The sequence below is a fragment of the Triplophysa dalaica genome, chromosome 12 (assembly GCF_015846415.1).
Source record: "Triplophysa dalaica isolate WHDGS20190420 chromosome 12, ASM1584641v1, whole genome shotgun sequence".
Classification (NCBI taxonomy): Eukaryota; Metazoa; Chordata; class Actinopteri; order Cypriniformes; family Nemacheilidae; genus Triplophysa; species Triplophysa dalaica.
Genome location: NC_079553.1, coordinates 14,346,282 through 14,366,011, shown reverse-complemented (window position 1 = coordinate 14,366,011; position 19,730 = coordinate 14,346,282). Strand labels below are relative to the sequence as shown.

Here is a 19,730-nt window from a genome sequence, read left to right as displayed (position 1 = left end):
ATATATTGTTCCATTCATTTTATGTAATGTATACGTGTACATATTTAAGCCTTCACAAAGGTACAACACAGTTGACAATTTTAGCTTCGGTTGACAATACTCTAAATGTTGAGGAACTGCAGGATTATGTTCAACAGAATATATATATGAAACAGGAAAACAAGACAAGGCAACAAATAATGGTATAACATTAAGAATATGCATTTAATAAAAAAAGTATATTCATGAATTTCTTGGTGTATTGACTGTACATTTACATCAATAGTGGAGTTTTGGTTCCTTGCCACCATTACTAGCTGGGAGACTGCTGATTTAGTTTAATCCATAAATATTAACAACTTGCATTTAACAACACACATGCACGTTAACATATTTTGACAAATATATTCTTTCTGCACATTTTGGTATTATTTCAAATTGTACTGCTATATTGCAATTTTAGGCTCCCGGTCCTGAGAACAATATTTAAAATATTAATATACCTAAATTAAATATACTTTAATTTAATTGATTACAGTTTCTGACAATCCACTTACATCAGTGTACATTGCATAAAGAAAAACTTGTATCTTAATACCATATCTTCTCTTAAATTTTTCCCCTAGTATTATTTGTATTCTTTTTTTTTGTATGATGTATGTAAAGCTGCTTTGCAACAATAAAAATTGTGGAAAGCGCTTCAAAAATACAATTGACTTGAATAAAGTTATATTTCACACGTATATGAGGAACACTTAGGACATCCATTTTGTCCCAAGACACAACAAAAGCATGTGTTCACCATTCATTACAGTCAAGTAGTAGCAATTAAACAGGTAAATGTGACATTAACTTTGGCTTTAATTAAAAATAGGAAATATAAGTTCGCTAACACGCCTGCGTCTTTATGAGGTGATAAAACAGGTTGAGGGAACGAACAGAAACAGCCCAAGGTTCAAAGGGAGAGGTGCTAAAACATTTCTTCTCTGGAGTTTCCCTCTTGCATGTTCATAAAACATCATTACAGTCGACCTCAATCACAGGAAAATGTTTCTTTGAAGCCCAGGCGAGCTAACTAACTCTGTTTCACATAAATGAACTCCAGACATGCACACTTGCACGGGCTTGAATGAAGCCTGCAGTACCTGTCTGTGTTCACAGGGGGCGCTGCATTACATGAGATGAGACCGTCAGAAGAGCTGGTGAGAGAGAACATGTAAAGAATCACTAATTCTCTTTTCTGTCTCTCCTCGACATGAACGAAAAAGAAAAATAGTGAACATGTGCGTCTGTTTCTTGTGAGGTTGTTATTTAAACGGGGAAATACAAGCCAAGACAATTTAGCATGGAAATGTATTGTGTGTAAACAGTAAACAGTTGGAAAAGGGTCTGAAACTGTTTTTATTAAAGATGATTACATTTCCATTTGAAAAAAAAGGAAAATACAGTCAGCACAGATCTAGCAAACAAATAAATCAAATCTCAGCTGGCATTTATTTTAGCTGGCGTAAATTAACCTCAATTCCAGTTTACAAGGTTGTCTTTCAAGGGTAAGGTAGATGCTTAACTGAAAGCAGTAAACATTCCCGAATGTTTGTAATGTTTATGCATAATTTCATTATAAACAGTTTCTGATCACGGCCTTTGAAGGCCATTTGCCCTGAAGGTAGGTCTGTACCGAAAGCCTCTTTTCCTTTGACGGTACTCCAATATAATCAAGTCGAAGTTTACAGATTCTCCCAGCATTGTTCGGGAGCCCACAGAGGGCGGCAGATAGAGTCAATGCGGGTGTTGGTAAGCTAAGACTAGAGGGAGTACAAATCCCTTAAAGAACTTAAGGCTGGCTGTAGCCCTCTGCTAGGCAGCGGTGGGAACCAAATCAAAGGAAAAAGAGGCTGTGAGGCAGAACAGCCCGAAGCCCAAATTGATTTACACACAGTTATACACAGACAGAGTGAGAGAGAAAAAAGTTCAAGTATCATATGCAGTCAAATGAGAACGTACAGAATTAAATGCAAAACATTTTGTGATGTTGATTTAAATGCTGATTGGAGGACGCAAGGTGCTTTCAGCCTTAACAGATCATGTTTATGTTTGGCCGAAGTGCTGTTTTAAATATGTTAACTCGATTCAGGTTCTCTAAACTTATGAGTTTCCAAAGATAGTCATGTTTCAGATGCTGGACCTTATCGTCAACATCTTAATCGATACAAGACCAAAACAAAGTAGACTTTGAGCAAACCATTTGAATAAACGATTGGGACGTCAAGACGGAACAAACAAAACTTTAGCCAACATCTGAATCACTAGCTGTAGACTTTTGATTTTGACGTCTTAAGCCAAATTTCTTGACTTCCATCCTTGCAATGCGTTTGCTCTCTGCACATGCTGAGAAATCGCCTCAGACCATGTTCCACATCAAAAACAACAGCAGAGAAAGAGCGATTCACCTGCTCCCCTCTCTGCACGTCTAGATTCGGAGAGGATCGCTGAGCCACAATAGGGATCAAAGATCGCCTTTGAAAATAAGGCCAGGGGTCGGAGTTCACCATGGCTCAACACCCTGTGGCAACTGGAATGGTAATAGAGTTGCTGGGATTCAGCTCTGGCTGGTGTAAAGACTTCCTGTGTAGAGAGGCCTATTGTTCACGGGCCTCTAGGGTTGGACAGGAGCAGAGAGGAGATGAGAATCCTTCGGCTCCTCTTTGCTGATGCTGGAGTTCTTTGGCTCCTCTCGAGGAGTTCAGCATTCCTTTCGGCGTGAACTTTGGCCGTTTACAGTGTCTCGCTGTGTCCTGCCCACCAGTGATGGATGTTCTTACTGAGCCAGGCGCCAAAAAGCAGTTTCTGAGGGAAGAAAACATAGCGGATGATTGGTTAAATTCTGCGGCGTTCGCAGTATATCTTACAGAACCCTGTGGAAACTAAACAACTGGGAGGAAAAACAAATATATATACTGTACACACCAAAAAACAAATATATTTAAGGATGTACTGTAAGTAACAATAACAATTAAACAAATTGAGGGTTGACATTAGACCTCAAGCTATATTTGAAAAACTATACTATCATGCTAATTCTGCAGAATAGATAAAGATTAAGTTCTTGATTTTTCATTTTCAGTGTGATGGGTAAATAATAACAGTCAAGATGACTGCTGGATAAATATTTTATATCGTGATGTCATGTTGTATAAGAAAGGTACTTTTATGATGGAGTAATTGTAATTGTGAGATTCTAACTTGTAATAATTGTTCACATGCTAGTCAAAGTCATAATTGCAATTTGTAAACTCTTGTAATGTTTGTAAAGTTTCAAAGTTAATATTTCACTGTAATAATTCATATAGTTGCCTTGTGGGAATTTAGAATGTTGATGTAAATGAAGGTCAACATATACACAAAAAAAGAGAGTTTACACTACCAACAACATGGCGTGAACACATCACAATGTTTGAAATATTTAAAATGGAGTTTGTTTTATATACTATTATAAATACAGTAGGCAGTCTACAGTAAACTACTAACCTCTTCTAGCTTACATTTTGCAAATCAGCTTAAAGTCCTTAAGCATAAACAACAACAGATTGGCTTTATGCACATTATGGTGCCATTACTTTGTGGTCCGGCGATCCTTTGTGAGATTGACACATGTATAAGCTCAGAAAACCTATGGTTACGTCATCGCAATTAGCTGTAGGCTGCACTGGCCACAACAAGGGGGCATATGAGTTTTTGTTCCATACAGTCACCATGTTCTCAGAGCGATCAGTGCCAAAATGTAATCTAAACCATCTTGTCGGGGAGCCACATATGTACACATTAAATTACAGCGCACTGTAGTAATTGGCCGAGTCGGCATGAGCAAAGGTGGATATATAGGCTCTCTCAGCGTGGGTGCACCCGGCAAAGACAGGCCATATGACTCACTATGTAGTGCAGTGGGTCTGTATAGACTGAGAGGAGTCTGTGGTTGAACCACTGGGGGTGTGTTTGTGGTCCTCCACGGGATTTGGTAGGGCTGGACCATTAGATCTCATCATCAATCAGACCTCTGCAGTTCTCTGCACAGACGGTGCCATAGGGGAGGATCATCACGCATGCATAAATTGTCACTTCCCTGACAGGTGCGGGGCACTGAACATGGATATCGGATACCATGTTTGCTAGTCAGTGATATCTTTCATGTTAACAAGCGAAGACTGCTGATCTGATCTTAAGCTGGAGACCTGAATACGTGAGGGAATCAATCACACAGGGGCATCTTCTACAACTAATGAACGTTGAGTTGTCAAATGTAGCATTTCCTAGGTATCCTTGAAGCTCTTGGTCTTTCTGAGACTCATATTGGGAGGAATTCCATAAAAGAGTGAGTGATTACCATTTGTGAGTAATATAATAAAATTAACTATAAATAAAAGATGTAATCCAAAATGTAGCCTTTATCATATTCAAAAGTCCTCATTAGGCATTCAAGCCAAGTCTCATTTCCTTTCCAAATGCAATTAAGTGTGAGCCTTTAAGGATAAAGTAAGCTTGTTAATAAGTTCACAGAGTAATGAAAAACAGCCTTTTCTTTATTGCTGAAGTGAGAATATTGAATCTAATAACAAGCCCGTGACACACCAGCGGATCTGAGCTCTGCACCTGCTAACTTCTTGGGGTTAAAGATGGAGCTGTGTGTTTTTCTCATTACCCATGCAAACTTCAACTCCGACATCTGGGGTCTCGATGCCAAATAAACAGATATGATTAAATATCATATCAGGACATTATTGACTCGTAATGACGGTATAGTAAAAATTCATATAGTAAAATCAGTTTGAAGATCCAAACAAATCCACTTATTGTTGATAAAGTGTCATATAAAATGACTCAATTGTATATGTATTTAAGGAGTGTGACTAAGACAGCTATTAATTACAGTCTTTTGAAAGTTTGGTTTCAAGAGCAAAATCTTTCCACATACCCCCTGGAAATTGCTTACTGTAAGTATATCCCTGGAGTACATGTATCTCTGGTTGGAAATCACTGCATCTGTTCGCCCCAATTTTGGCAATTGTGGTAATTTTCTCTCATTTTCCAATCTGTTGAAAACCACAATGGTTGTCGCTTGTAGCTACATTTTTTTAATCTAATGAGAAAAAGCACTTCAAACCTGGCGTGACCCCATTGTTTCGAAAGTTCTTGAAAAGTTTGTGTTCCTTAATTACCTGCTATTTATTGAAACGAACCGATGAACTCAAAACATCAGATGCTGCACAGGTGCTGTGTCTAAAAACCAACGTTAATAAAGAATTACACTTGCAGTGTTCTTTTACGGCATGGGTGTGAGGACGAGCAACATGAAAATGGCCACGGAAACAATTTCCTCAGCCATGCCTCAGGCCATAGATGAGAGAGTGTCAATTATAAATGATGTCAGTCTCACTTACCATGAGGAGCGTTTATGCATGAGGCTATTGGGGAGTTTGAGTGGACACCAATGGTTGATTTTAACATTGCCAGTCGTTGTTCTATGCCACTGTCCACCTCTGAGCATGACCAGATGTGACAGGCAGCACATAATGAATCGGATTTGCCAACAACAACAGCCAGCACACGCCTTATTTGTATACCTTGCTGCTCACACAAAACCCATGCCAATGGGCATTTGGCAAAATCATTGTTGTTCTTTATCTTTTTTAAGTTTGCGTTCAAACTTTCACATTCAACTTCGACTTCAAGGACATTAGTTTAGTCCTGGATGGGAGCCACTTTTTTCAAATCTGTATGCATAAGTGGCCTTATTTAGCAACCAACGTGTTGTTTAAATATCTGGCCCCCCTTGAATCCAGATGTCAGAAGAAAAGAATGCATGCACCCTGCGAAGGTCTTCTTTCTCTGTCCCACAAACCTGAGAAAGAAGTGGGTCCCCGCTGAGCAGGAGCATGGATCATGGTAATTGCCAACGGTACCTTGGGGGCAGAGCGATGAGCTCATTATTTTTCCCAAAACCCTTAAGTCTCGCAAAACAACAGCCGGTCGACTGTGGCTTTCGCTGGAGAGGTGGTAGCTGTGGGCGTGTGTTTGTTTGTGCGTCAGTGTTGTCTTACAGTCATCCACTCTTCTGAAGTGTCTGAGAGTTCTTATTGTTTTCATCATAACAAGTAAGTCAAATATAGCTTGTTACAAAATAAAACCCATTTTTCACACAGCCTCGCTTCTCAAACTTGAAAAGCAATGCATTCTCTTTGAAAAGCAAATGTAAGCTGCACGCCTCTCTAGAACGATCTATCAATATATCTGTCTGTCTGTCTGTCTATATTACAGATTTACTATAATTATTATTGTTGTAATAATGATAATAAAATAAATTCATTTAAAAAGGGTGGACATTTTGACCAAATTACCTTTTGAGTGTAATTGCGTCTACATGAGGTTTTCAGTCAAAGCAGGTTTTTATAAACTGCAGATGTTGTTTGTGTGATTAAACATGCACCCGGAATCGATAAAGTGACAGTCAGTCTGTTCTGGAGAAATTATATCAGGTGTCAGAATGGCATAGATGCCCTTGAGGTTCCTGTACAGTACTGAGCCATCAGCTGGGATGGAGGGCTGTAAGATGGCATTGGTAACTTTTGCCATATTCACCTGCAGTAGACAATTGGTCTAATGGCACTGTGCCACATGGATCTGATGTGGTTCTTGGGTATATCCTGCCAAAAGGGCATGCAACTTTGGGGATGCAAGTCTCTTTGAAACTAACCCTACAAGCAACCTATGGTTGATTGATTTACATGTCAGTTAGACACGTTTTTTCTCTTCAGGGGGTTATTTTTGACAGAATACAGTCTAAAGTCAGGCTTGAGAAATGACGTAACACAGACATTGATTACAAATACTGTTTGAACACTAATACAGTAATTTTGTTGTGTTGTGCACATATTTAGTGTCAACCATTGTTGCTGCCATTGTTGCTCATGCTAACTTAAAACCCGAAAGAGAGAACACACGTTAGGAAACTGGCTCAAAAATGTAAAAACTGTTTGATGCGTCATTTAAAAGTCACAACTCACTCTGGAGCCACAAGAAATGACATCATGACAACACATTGACTGGATGATGGCACAACAAGAATGCACAGTACCAGGTGTTAATCTCGCAGAAGAGGTCTATACACCACTTAAGGTACCTACAAAAGGTACCTCTGTCTGTCTGTCTTAAAACAAAACAAAAATATTCTTGTTCATTCTCTCCTTTGCTTACTCCAGCTTTAATCTCCTAGTAGCGTGGCCTTGTAAACTAACAGTACTGTTTAGACTGATGACAAAATGTTATTGTTTATATGCTCTCCTACTTGTAAGTCGCTTTGGACAACAGTGTCTGACAAATTAATAAATGTAAAGGATTTGGGCTACAAACATTTACTTTACCATGTCATAACTTTGTCTTTTTACACTTTAATGTGAGACCCAGTCTGTGAAAACCTGTCTAAAGTCATTTTTTGTTTTAAACCCGTCCTACATAATGTAAAGAACATTGTGCGGAAATGTTACCTTGATATTTTTAATATTGACTGAAAAAAAATTATCATAGTGAAAATTACACATAACAAAAATCACAATTCGATTTTGAGCCTGTTTTTTACAGACTGGTCATTTAGTCAAAACACACAACATCCTTTAATAGCCATTATAGAGATGTTTTTTCTTTACGTACTGGTGAAATTACACAATCTACCAGCAGGGGCTATCTGAGCCAAACATTGATTCTGATTAACGCAGACAAACAACAGAAATGCACTGATCCAAGTTCAGCATAAACGCAAGAGATACTGAGAAAGGTTCCCACACCCCTGCCTCTTTCGGATCCGAGGATCAGCGGAACACCACGAACACCCGCAGTCCAGGGCCACAGCAGTCGGTGGCCCCTGGGCTTTCATGTACGAAGCAGGAAGCAGGCGGTGAGAATTAGGCCCTGGCTTCTGCTGCCTCCAGCTGATGATATATTCTTTTCATCCTCCACCCAAGCGCTGGCCGCTGTGTCATGCTGCTAAATTTCACCGTATGACATCCACTCACTCACTCTCCACACTGAGAGCTTTAAATAGAGCTTTCCTGCCTTAAATTTCTTCAAAAATTAATTATAGCCAGTGTGCTGATCACTTTTTATATCAATCACATATAAAAACAGAAAGCAATTATTATGGATTCCATTCGATAGCTTAAGACGTGATTCAACTTGCAATTCTTCATTTTGAGAATATTGAAAAGGGATCATTTGTTAGCAGCATTCTGGTTACGGCTCAGCATAGGTTTTCTTATTGAATAATGTGGATATGGCTTATGAACTCATCTGTTTGAGTAGATGCATGAACTTCACTTTGGCCCCTCTGTCAAGCATGTGTGGTTCAAATTGACCTTTCATAACTAAATGGCTATTTGTTTCAGATGTACGCTGGAGCTTATGTAGATCCCTGCCGAGCACTGCAAAGCTTAAGGGGGGTTTGATTGTGATATGATGGTAATTTATAAGAGAGCCAGTAAAACAGGTTGAGGTGGGTGGTCTATTGCCTTGAGATTTGCAGAGCTACTAATATTCCCAAAGCATTACCTAAGCGCGGATATCTTTCGATGCTGTTGGTGTTACATCTACCAAATCACCGCCAGCAGCAGTACATGCCAAAAGAGGAAGATTATTGCATTCTGGATACGTTATAGTAAATTCACCTTCAAAAACGAATTCCAGGTGGTTTTGTAAAGTTTGTATTGCTTTAACAGGTGGGCCTGCTCTTGGCAGTCTGTGTGGATTCATGCATTTTAAGGCTTCCTGCCAAGTACACTGACACTCCTGCGGAGGAAAACTGTCCGTCAAAAGAAGGAAAATGAGTTCATTTATGTCCGATTGGGTAGCTGCATTTTAAAAAAGCCCACCTGGGCAAACAAATAGAGGAGAAGGGGGACATCCTGATTGGGCCAAAGTGGTCAATTTGAAAACATTCACCTAAGAACACACCCAAAAAACCCCTTTGAAACAGATGATATGATGTTGATTTAGTCATTTTAGTCTGCATTTAATTCCCAAAGGGCCCATGAATATGAATATTGGGCATGTCAATCGGCCTCCATTTAATCACAACTGTTTATTTTAATCTAAATGCGTCTCTCTTGACATTCCTTGTAATCAGTAATTACCATTTTGTCATTGCTTAGAAATGAAATTTAATGCTCTCGTTATTTTGAGCTGTTTCATTCATCTTGCAGAAAGGAAAAGGAAAGACTAAACAGATGTACAGTTTATGGAATAAACAACTTAATGCAGCAACATTTTGAAATGTGGAAACTGCAAAATAAAAACTATGTATGTAATTATATATATTTTCCGATAAATGCTACATCATTGATTCTTAATTGGTGATTTTGGCATATACAGTAAATACAACTACTTATGGCCATGGCAATGCCGATCTCTTTGTTCGATTTGTTGTACATTAACAATGTGTACACAGTTACTTACTGGCAGCCATTGACAAGTAACTTACTGTAAAAAACAATCACAGTTATTAACTGGCAGCCATTGACAAGTAACTTACTGTAATAAACAATCACAGTTACTAACTGGCAGGCATTGACAAGTAACTTACTGTAATAAACAATCACAGTTACTTACTGGCAGCCATTTACAAGTAACTTACTGTAATAAACAATCACAGTTACTTACTTGCAGCCATTGACAAGTAACTTACTGTAAAAAATTATCACAGTTACTAACTGGCAGCCATTGACAAGTAACTTACTGTAATAAACAATCACAGTTACTTACTGGCAGCCATTTACAAGTAACTTACTGTAATAAACAATCACAGTTACTCACTGGCAGCCATTGACAAGTAACTTACTGTAATAAACAATCACAGTTACTTACTTGCAGCCATTAACAAGTAAATTACTGTAAAAAACAATCACAGTTATTAACTGGCAGCCATTGACAAGTAACTTACTGTAATAAACAATCACAGTTACTTACTGCCAGTTAGTAACTGTGATTGTTTATTACAGTAAGTTACTTATCAATGGCTGTCAGTTAGTTACTGTGTTTTTTACAGATAATGTAGATGATTTGGAAACAGCCCCTGACTTAAAAATACAATTATTAATGTGGTTTTAATTTACTTACTTTCTGAGGATGATTGCTTAAAAGTGAACCTAGAGCCAAAACCGAAATGAATCACAGATCACTTATTCTGGTTTGGTATCTTTACGACTTAGAGTTTCTGACCGTAAGAATAATATCATTAAGAAAAAAAAACACGGTAAAATTCAATGGAGGTACAGCACTTTATTAGTAAGTGGATCACACTGTTTGACAAATACATTGTCACTATTTTAACGTAAAACACAATTTGAAAACATTTCCTAAACAAACAACAAAATGTTGAAAAACGGTGTAAATCACAGGGCGTTTGCAATGTTGCAATGGAACGTTCTATTGAGTTTCGGCTCTTGGTATCTATAGGCTTTGGCCGTCCGCGACAGCGGCGCTGCCCCCGGATGGCGTCTAACATCAAGTACCGCGAGTGCGATTGTAATAGTTACGGAACAAGCTGTACTCAGATTCCCCTGTCACAGTATTTTGATGTAATTTCTGTGATCGGATTTGCGCAGTGCTGCATGACGTTTAAATCAATACTTGGGAGTTACAAACAGGTGAGTTTGATCAGGGATAAGGCTGCAGGAAGTTGACGTCACGGGCCATGGAGTTTAGAACCACCAGTAGCCTACATCATAAGCCTGTGTCAATGCCATGCATTTTTGCTGCATGTAAACAAAGCCTCATGACAAATCAATAAATTATTTATTTGAGAAAAGTCTATTTTCACAAAATTATTTAAGAAGGTTATAAAACAGTTCAATGTTTAATGTCTAGTTGGGATAGACTCAAATGAAAAAAAGCTATTAAAAGCTTGTGCAAGACATTTGTATCCTTTAAATAATGATCATACTTTGTTTTGGATTATGTCCTATTTCAGAGGTGCCCTGAATATCACACAAAGGTTTCTCAATTCCAAGATTAACTGTGATACCTGTGAACTGGGAAAATATATATTTAATTATATAATACATATAACACAGGGATTTACTGTAAATTTCACATAGTAATTGTTGTTGTGACTTTCTACAGGACAAAACTGATTACCATGACTCTGTAAAGCACATCCTCTTTAATGTGATTTTCGGAATAGTTTGACCAGTATTGTAATTTCTCATTGAAACTACAGTAATTCACTGTGACCCCTAATACAGTTATTTCCAGTGCATGAACACAGTGGATTCCTTTAGATTTCACATGTATTTTTTACAGTGCACGTAAACGAGACGTGAACTAGTACCGCCGCGTGTCTACGTTACTAGACATAGTTCCCGCCTATGTTTTGCTGGGACTACTGCGAAAACTTCACTCTCCTCCTCCAAACACTGTCACTCGTTCGTGATGCGAGTGTATCATGTCTAGAACCTTTGTTCTACGTTGTGAAACTAAGTATGACTCATTTCAACTACCAAAGGAAGAACTTCTGAGGGAACAATGGTTACAATTCATTTTTCAAACGATACCAAAGGAGTATAACCCCAGGGTTTTACTGTGCACGCATCATTTCACCGACAATTGCTTCAATAATCTTGGCCCGTTCACTGCAGGGCATGTGAAACGACTATCCTTGAAAGAGGGGGAAATACCAACTTTATTTGGACCTGTTAGCTCCACCGAATCACAACCTGTAAGTGTGACTATTGACTTTTGTCTTATCTCTTTCCCCGCCAGCCTTTAAAAAAAAAGTTGCGAGCCTACGCCAGCGTTTTTTTACATTCTCACCCAATTTTAATGGCTCACAGTACATTTCTGTAAATAATGTATGTAATATGTATATAATATGTCCAATGAAAGAACAGAGTCTCTTAAACAAAATAAACAGTATTCTTCTATCTTCATTTGTTCTTTTTTTATCACTCCGTAGATGTGGGTAGGTTTCTTGAAAAATGCATCACTTTGATTAAACAGCTGAGATAATTAACGTCTTTTGTCAAAGATTTTGCCCAGATTACACCAAAATGAAATGTTCTAGGTTCTGGGATTCAGTACTTTTCCTCAAAGGTGTGTAACAGCGCCACCTGCTGTATAACAGTACAGTGCTGCAATAACTCGTCTTTGGCAGGGAACCGTTTTTTTTTAATTAAAGATAACTTGTCAATGGCGGTGAAATAGTTAACTTCAAGAAATATTTGTGTACCTTATGTCTGTTTTTAGCTAATGCATATAACGCTATCATTACCATGTAGCGTTATTTCTGGGGTGTTACAGTTTATCTTTTACATTTACATTTACATTTATCTTGCCATTAACTTGGCTAATTTAACTGTTAACTCTATTAACTCTCAAAGTATTTATTTCAAGAAATAAGTCGAGTTCTATCTGTATTGTAATAACATCTGAAGATACGAACACCGTACACAGTATGGCGTGTCAACTAGTCCATGTATAATACTCTTACAAGAGAACTGTAAATGTCCTTTTTCTTACTGGCATCTGCAGAAGGATCAATTAATTTTCTAAATACTTTCAACGTTTATGAACGTTATAGAATGTTTTATGAAATTAATGAGCAAAAGCACAACATGCATGTTGTAACACTGGAAGTTTTTATGACAATAGTTGTCACTTGCCACTGAGAAACATCCTGCTCCAGTCGTGGTGGAGTTTGTTGTGGATTAGCGTCCTCGGATGCTTCTTTGTCAGACTCGGGCTCAAACTGCTAAGGTAAAATCGCCGCCATCTCTAGCTGCACATAATATATATGACAACCAACAACCTGTAAACTGTAATCCTGTAATGATGGTAGGAATTCTATTTGCGACACATGATTATCGCGTTTGACCAATCACAACACACTACACCATCTGACCAATCACATGATACAAGGCTAGAGGATAGGAGTGGACTAGACGGATGAATCGCGGAACGAATCATTTGAGAGTCAGACAGAAGTATGGTAAGAATAACTGACATAATATTGTTTTTACACCTTGCATATACATAAACTTGTTGTTGGACACTCCATAAACCAAAGAAGGACCTTAAAAATGCTGCTTACTCTTTAAAGCTTTCAAAAGGTTTTAGACAGATTTATAGTGGGTTTCATGTCATGTATCCATGTGATCTCTTCCTGTTCTCTCCTACACACAGGAAAAACATTTATGTTCTGAAATACTTGATCTGTTAAAGGGATCCAAACCAGCTGTGCTGGGGGAGGCAGGGCATGGGAAAGCAAAGAGAGTAAAACAGGGTGTGTGTATGATAGGGGTTTGAGGAAAGGGAAAATTAAAGGGTCTGTGGGGAAATATTGAACAAAACTAAACATACAACTGAAAATAAACAATGCATCTAAAGCGACTCTGCTCTGTGCCACGATTTCCTGCCCGCTTGTATATACCCACAAATCATAATGATTTTAGGGCTGTTTGTTTGCCAAAGGCAAAGAAGCACCAAAATTTCTGCTCCCGAGAAGAGATGTACGAGCTGAGATATTCAGTGATCAAGGTTTTTTGGGAACGTGCTCTCTTCCAACCAGGAAGGGCGTGCTGATGATTGAGCAGTCACATGATAAAACAGGAGCCAATGAGGTGAAGGGAATTCAGGTTTACTACAAAGTTTAGTGGGTCAAGCGCTGCTGTGGACAGAGACAGCCAATGAAACAGAGCTCAGCGCTGGCAGAAAATACCATCTGCGGCAGAGCTCCAGATAGTCGGTGTGTGCAGTGCCAGCAAGTCACACACGGCGGAGGGATATGATATAAAACAGCATTGATAGTGGGTAAGAGATGCAGTTAGAGAAGTACGAAGAGAGGACAACTACAGGAATCAGGGAAGCACGTAATAACAAAAATGACGTTTATGCCAAACACTTTAAATTCTTTTAAAAAATCCATTTGTTTTAGATCTATGTGTATCAGCTAATTCAGCACAGAGTCGACAAACACACTGACATTCACATTTGGAATATCCTTTAAAACAGTTCATGTGCATTTAACATTTCATATTCATTTAATCATTTAGTGCAATCTATATGCAAACTAGTATGTTATATTCTGTCGTTGCCATGCTCTGTCATGAAATTTAGCTATTCATTATTTTTGTAATAAAACATCAGTGATTCAGACCTTGAATGAATGTATAAAAACATTGAATCATAAAATAATCTGCTTTTACAATAGAGGAGTGATTTTGTTTCATTTTCAGAAATGAATGCAAATACTGATTTAAGCAACACTAGTGGAATATTAGAGCAGTACAGCAGGTGTCACAGTTCCCCTACAGATCTGTGTCCATACAAGAGCACAAACAAAGAGCTTATACTACAATAAAACAGAACTGTTTTCAGCCAATGGCATATGTTCCTAAAGGGTTCCTAACACACAATAACAGATTGTAAAAAAATAGTAAAATGCTAACACCTCCAATATATTTTTTATTAGATCTAATTGTTCAAAATGACTACACTAGAGATACAGTAGATGAAGTTTTATTAACTGAACTATTACACTATCATGTGCTATGGAAGTATTATTTCAGACCAACATTTTACTATTTTCAGTTTAAAGGCCATAGAACTTCATTGTTTCTATTCAAAATTGTACTTGCTATAATTTGCTTGGCATGAATAAAGGGATAGTCCGCCCAAAATGGAGCGTTTTTCACCCTCATCTCATTCCGAAAGAAGATATTTCGAAGAATGTCGGTAACCAAACTACATTGGCTACACAAAACCACAGAGACATTTAGAATATCTTCTTTTGTGTTCCACGGAGTCATACAAGCATGGGAGAGAAAATGTGTTAACTCTATGTGGTGTATACAGGATGCAATTTTACACAATGCATCAGACTTTGAACTGTTATGCATGTACTGGTTAAAGAAATAAAAAAGATATGTTAATAAGTGCACCGTTGCCCTTAAAATCACCCCACAGAGAGACATATAACCCCCTCGGGCCCAAGAAATGTCAGACACACCATGAATGTTTGAAATGAATCTCTTTTGGTTGCTGCTTTTAAAACAAGAGATTTTTATGAGGACAGACATGTTTGGTACTTCTAGCCGCATTACCCTACGGTTCAGAGGAAAACGGCACCAGGGGCTGTACACAGGAACACACCTTACTTGCCTTCAAATGTCAAAGTGGCTTCCTGCTGAGTGGCCAATCAATGCCGACCTGTGACCCTGCCACCATGCAGGCAACATTTATGTTCAGTTGATCAGAGGTCAGACAGCACAAAATTAGCAAGAGGATGAGAGGCAGTCAAGGAGAGAAGGAAAACTCTGAGGCAGATACTATTTACAGACGAGGTAAAAAGACAAATTTTACAATGGGGAAAAAACTGGGACTTTAAAGCCTGAATGCTTCTTTTGACTGTGCCTTTAATGGGATGAGTGTTTATATTTAAAACTCTTTAAACAGTTAAAAAACTTCCTTTCAAGAGCAGCTCAGTCAAGCATGTTTTTATTCAAAATAAGGGACAACACAAGTAAAATAAACAAATATATGATCATAAAGGAGGCAACAATATCACCCATCCAATAGAACGCTAAATTTTAATAGTAAGGGGAAGTGAAAAGGCAAGAACAGGAATAGAGAAAAAGCTTGTGAAGCTGGGCAAGCAAAATGTTTTCTTTTCTGACCAAGCGTATTTACAAAGGTAGTCTTACTAGTAAAAAAACCTGGTGGGGACACCAGCATACACTTTCAAAAAAAGGTGCTACAAAAGGTTCATCAATGCCATAAAGGAACCATGTTGGTTCCCCAAAGAACCCTATCCCTCTAACTTTTTTATAAACTAAAAATAAAGTTTTTCACAGGAAAATACCGTTTGTGAAACAGAAAGGCTTTTTGGATGCTAAAGGTTGGTAGAATAGTTCTTCTATGGCATTGTGATGCACCCTTTTGAAGAGTATACCAGTATCTCTTTACTTATTAGGGGCTTTCGGACCACAGGGACGATTTTGTAGTTCCAGAACGACTTGCCAGAAGTACCGGCTTTTTTGTTGTGTTCCCGGCACAGGAACTGTCCGGAATTTAAGTTTGGGAGAGCCTTCTAGGTGGAACAATTTAGCTCCTTTTTCGAGGCCTGGTCAAAACCAGCAGGATATGAACAAGCGTAACCGATATGACGTAAGCAAACGCTGATTGGCTGAACTTGTGTTGTTTATCGTTGTTCAAAGGAGGCGCTTAAATGACTCTGTCGACCAGTTTAGGTCACTAAATAGTTCCTTTTCCCTCTTTCAGCAGTGAAACTATGCTGAAGACCAGCTTTCAAGTACATCTTGAAGAGCAGTTCTGCATAGAAAGTAAAAATATTCAGGATATAGAATGGCAAAAATGTTGTATCAATGCATACGCATATGTAACTGGAAAAAAGACACTAGACAGATTTTTATCTCGCTCTAATTCCCACAGAGATGCCCAGATTAGAATAGAATAGAGTATGAGTCATCAACCTCTGTTTAGCGTAGCGCTGACCACTACCAGTACATTGCGTAATGGTGTCCCTTGCTCGTAAATTCGGTCTGGACATCTGGGCGGCTCTGCAGGACTCCGAAGCTAAATCTAAACCCAGATCCAGTAATGTCCACAGGGGAAGCTTGTGTGGTGCAGTAGTCCTGCCTGAATGAACACATTCTGCATGGATGGATGCTGTTGCGCTTTCTGTGAATTGCGTCAGCTATGGTGGTCTATTTTTGCTGTTTATTTGAAAGGTGTTCTTTTACTTACAAACATGTATGAAGCTTTTAGGTGGGATATGTATGAGGAATGAGGGCATATTGATTTTTGTTGGCTTGGATTAGAAATGGATTAGAGATAAGACGCGCACACGCGTGTTTTTTAGCTGTTTGCGATTGTTGATTGAACTGAATGATGCAATAACAGCGTGATGTTAGGTAAACTAAAAAGTTTCAAATTTGACTTTTAAACATGTCACATCTGCAGTTTTCTGTGCAATGGTAAATGTACCTTATGATTCATCTAAAAGGCAATGAATCTGCAGTTATATAATTATGAGAATTAGTTTGTGACAGACTTTGAATTTCATGAAGATCTTGGCTTAATAAAAACAGTGAGTATGTGTTGTTGTTTTTATGTTGCTAAGAATGTGTTGTTTTGGGTATACTTGTGCATGCCAATTGACTAAACATGTAATGCACATGTTAACGCTGGCACAATTTTGTTTTCTCACAGATTTCATGGGGACAATAACGGCACCATTTTTACACTTTTACACTATGAAACCCCTTTTCAAACGTTCGTACTTACAGTCCCCTAAAATTATGTTGTTGTGTAAATGGAAAGGAAAAACACATTAAAAAGTTTTCAGTTTTTACATTAACACATTGTTGTGTAAATGTCCCCTCAGAATAATTTCCATCGTCTCTTTCCGTAACCCTCTACCTGTTACTGGCCCATTGGTCCTAATGATACAACCCTTAGAAGCGACATCCAGGATTTACTTTCCTTTGTGATGGTTGTTAATGAAATGCAAGCACTTCAAAAGGCAAATGTAAGTGGCACCTCACGGGAAGAGAAACTAGCTCGCAGCAGAGGGTCGCACGGCCGTTGAACTGTCACGCCCTTAATGCGACACCCCGGATCGACACACTCCAGAGGCAAACTGTGCTTGTCATTGTCTTGTCTGGTGGTGACAGTCATTGACACAAATAAGACTGAGAACATTTATCAGTGACTAATAACGCAGTCAGGATAGAAGGTGATGCCAGGTAGTGTTAATCTTTCATCAGTAATACTGTAAATGAAAGCTTGGTTTGTCTCCTTACAGATGCACAGACATGCAGGAAATATTTTTAGTGACAACCCACTGCTTCCTGTTTGAAACAAAAGAGTTTGTTTTCAAAGTGTGCTACCTTTCTTTATGCTATGGGACAGTGATTCAAGACTGAAATGTTAAGTATGTATTTCAACAAAACACTTAAACTGATAAAGGCAGACGTGACAACTTAAGCCAACTTTGTTTTGTTTTTGATACCGGTGTCTCCTCCAGGCTTCTCGAGTTGCTTAACCAGCAATGTTACCATTTAACACGGGCATAGTGCTAGTTAGACATTCTTACCTCCTACGTTTTGCTGGTTGTTACTTTTGTTTTTTACATTAATATCAAACTAGCATTACCACTAAGCATTATCAAAATTGGTACTGGTCTCAGCTTACTACTAAAACAACTTAAACCTTTTTAAACCTGCTATGGCTGGTTATATGGCAAGGAGACCAGCTGATCACCCAGTTAAAGCATCTGTGCACCAAATTGATTGTGAGGGAAAACTAGGGGCTAAAAACCTGCAGCACTCGGACAAGTGAAAGTGCATACGTCTGCTTAGACCCTTACGTGTTGCTAAGCACTTTTCCATGTAAAAGACGTTTTTTTATAAACATGAACGTTGCCGTGGAATTTTGGACAATCAAATCTGTGCCTACGCACATTTTATAACTGAGGCCCCAGTCATACCAGATGAACCCTTATGAACATTAACCATGTTTTTTTTTCTGTGGTAAAAGTGTTGTAACCATTTTTTTTAGGTGCATTGGTTACTGTTGGCAAAATAATGGTTTTACTATAATGACCACATTTTCAAAACCATGGTAATTTGTGGTAACCATGTTTTTACTACAGTAACCATGTTTTTTGGTTTCAACTTTAGTAAAGCCATGTTTTGTTTTGTTTTTTAAAACATGGTTATGGGAATGAGGGAAGGACACACAAACACTAGAGCTCTCCTTGCTTTTTAAGTTTGCAACCTTTCAAATAGATACAGTTCCCACACAAGGCCTACGCTGTCTCATTTCAGCAGCAGCGGTAGCAGATTACTCGACCACAGCAGGCAGAGTAAACATCTTCATTTACTGCACGAACTCTTCTGCGTCCCACTGCAGGTGTCTAACAGACACTGCATCTCTGACTGCAAACATCCTGTTTGACAAGGTCTTCGTGCCACCTAGTCAGAGCTCCCTCTTCCTGAGGAAGAGGAACTATTATCTGTCCCTGGGATCATGTCAGCTGTGGGTCTGAAGTCACTGTGAAGCCTTTTGGTATGGGTGTGCAAATAAGTATATATGTCCGTAAAGACAAGCCTTGGATCAGTGCTGGAAAGTTTGACAAAGAGTGTGGGTTGTGAGCTAACTGCCATCAGATCACAAAACAACAGAAAACTGCTTCTTTTTCTCTTGATTAGCCATATGTATCAAAACAAGAGCTCTGAAAACAACTGTAACCACTGACCTGAGATGTTTCTTCTCTGAGAAAACATACTTCAGTATTCTAATAATAGAAAATGTGCTAAGACTAAGAGAGTCTTTCATCTTTATTTTTGACAAGTTTCAGAAGTGCCATTATTAAATTAAGTTGTTTAATACGTCTCAAATTTTAAAAAGTGTTTTTTGGCTCGTAATCATAGGGGAACCACTTTAGGTGCATATAGAACCATATCTTGGTGCTTCAATGGTTCTTCAGAGGTTCTTCAGTGGTTCTTTGGCATAACCAAGGTTCTATATAGAACTGCTGAAGAGCCATACACAATGCTTCCATATAAAGAACCTGTTAAGGCCCTGTATAGTCATTCAGCGGTTCTATATAGCACCCCAGTCATACCAAAGAACCGCTGAAGAACCACTGAAGTACCAAGATATGGTTCTATACAGCACTTAAAGTGGTT

At 38.5% G+C, this 19,730-nt stretch overlaps 1 long non-coding RNA gene across 2 annotated transcripts in view; it reads right to left on the bottom strand.

Moving 5' to 3' along the window:
• Positions 1-206: 206 nt before the first annotated feature.
• The window catches only part of LOC130432304 (uncharacterized), a 76,156-nt gene continuing 56,632 nt past the window's right edge, over positions 207-19,730 (bottom strand). For both annotated transcript variants that reach the window (XR_008908456.1, XR_008908455.1), the window contains one exon: positions 207-2,826. This is a non-coding gene — a long non-coding RNA (uncharacterized LOC130432304). The remainder of the gene's footprint in view (positions 2,827-19,730) is intronic.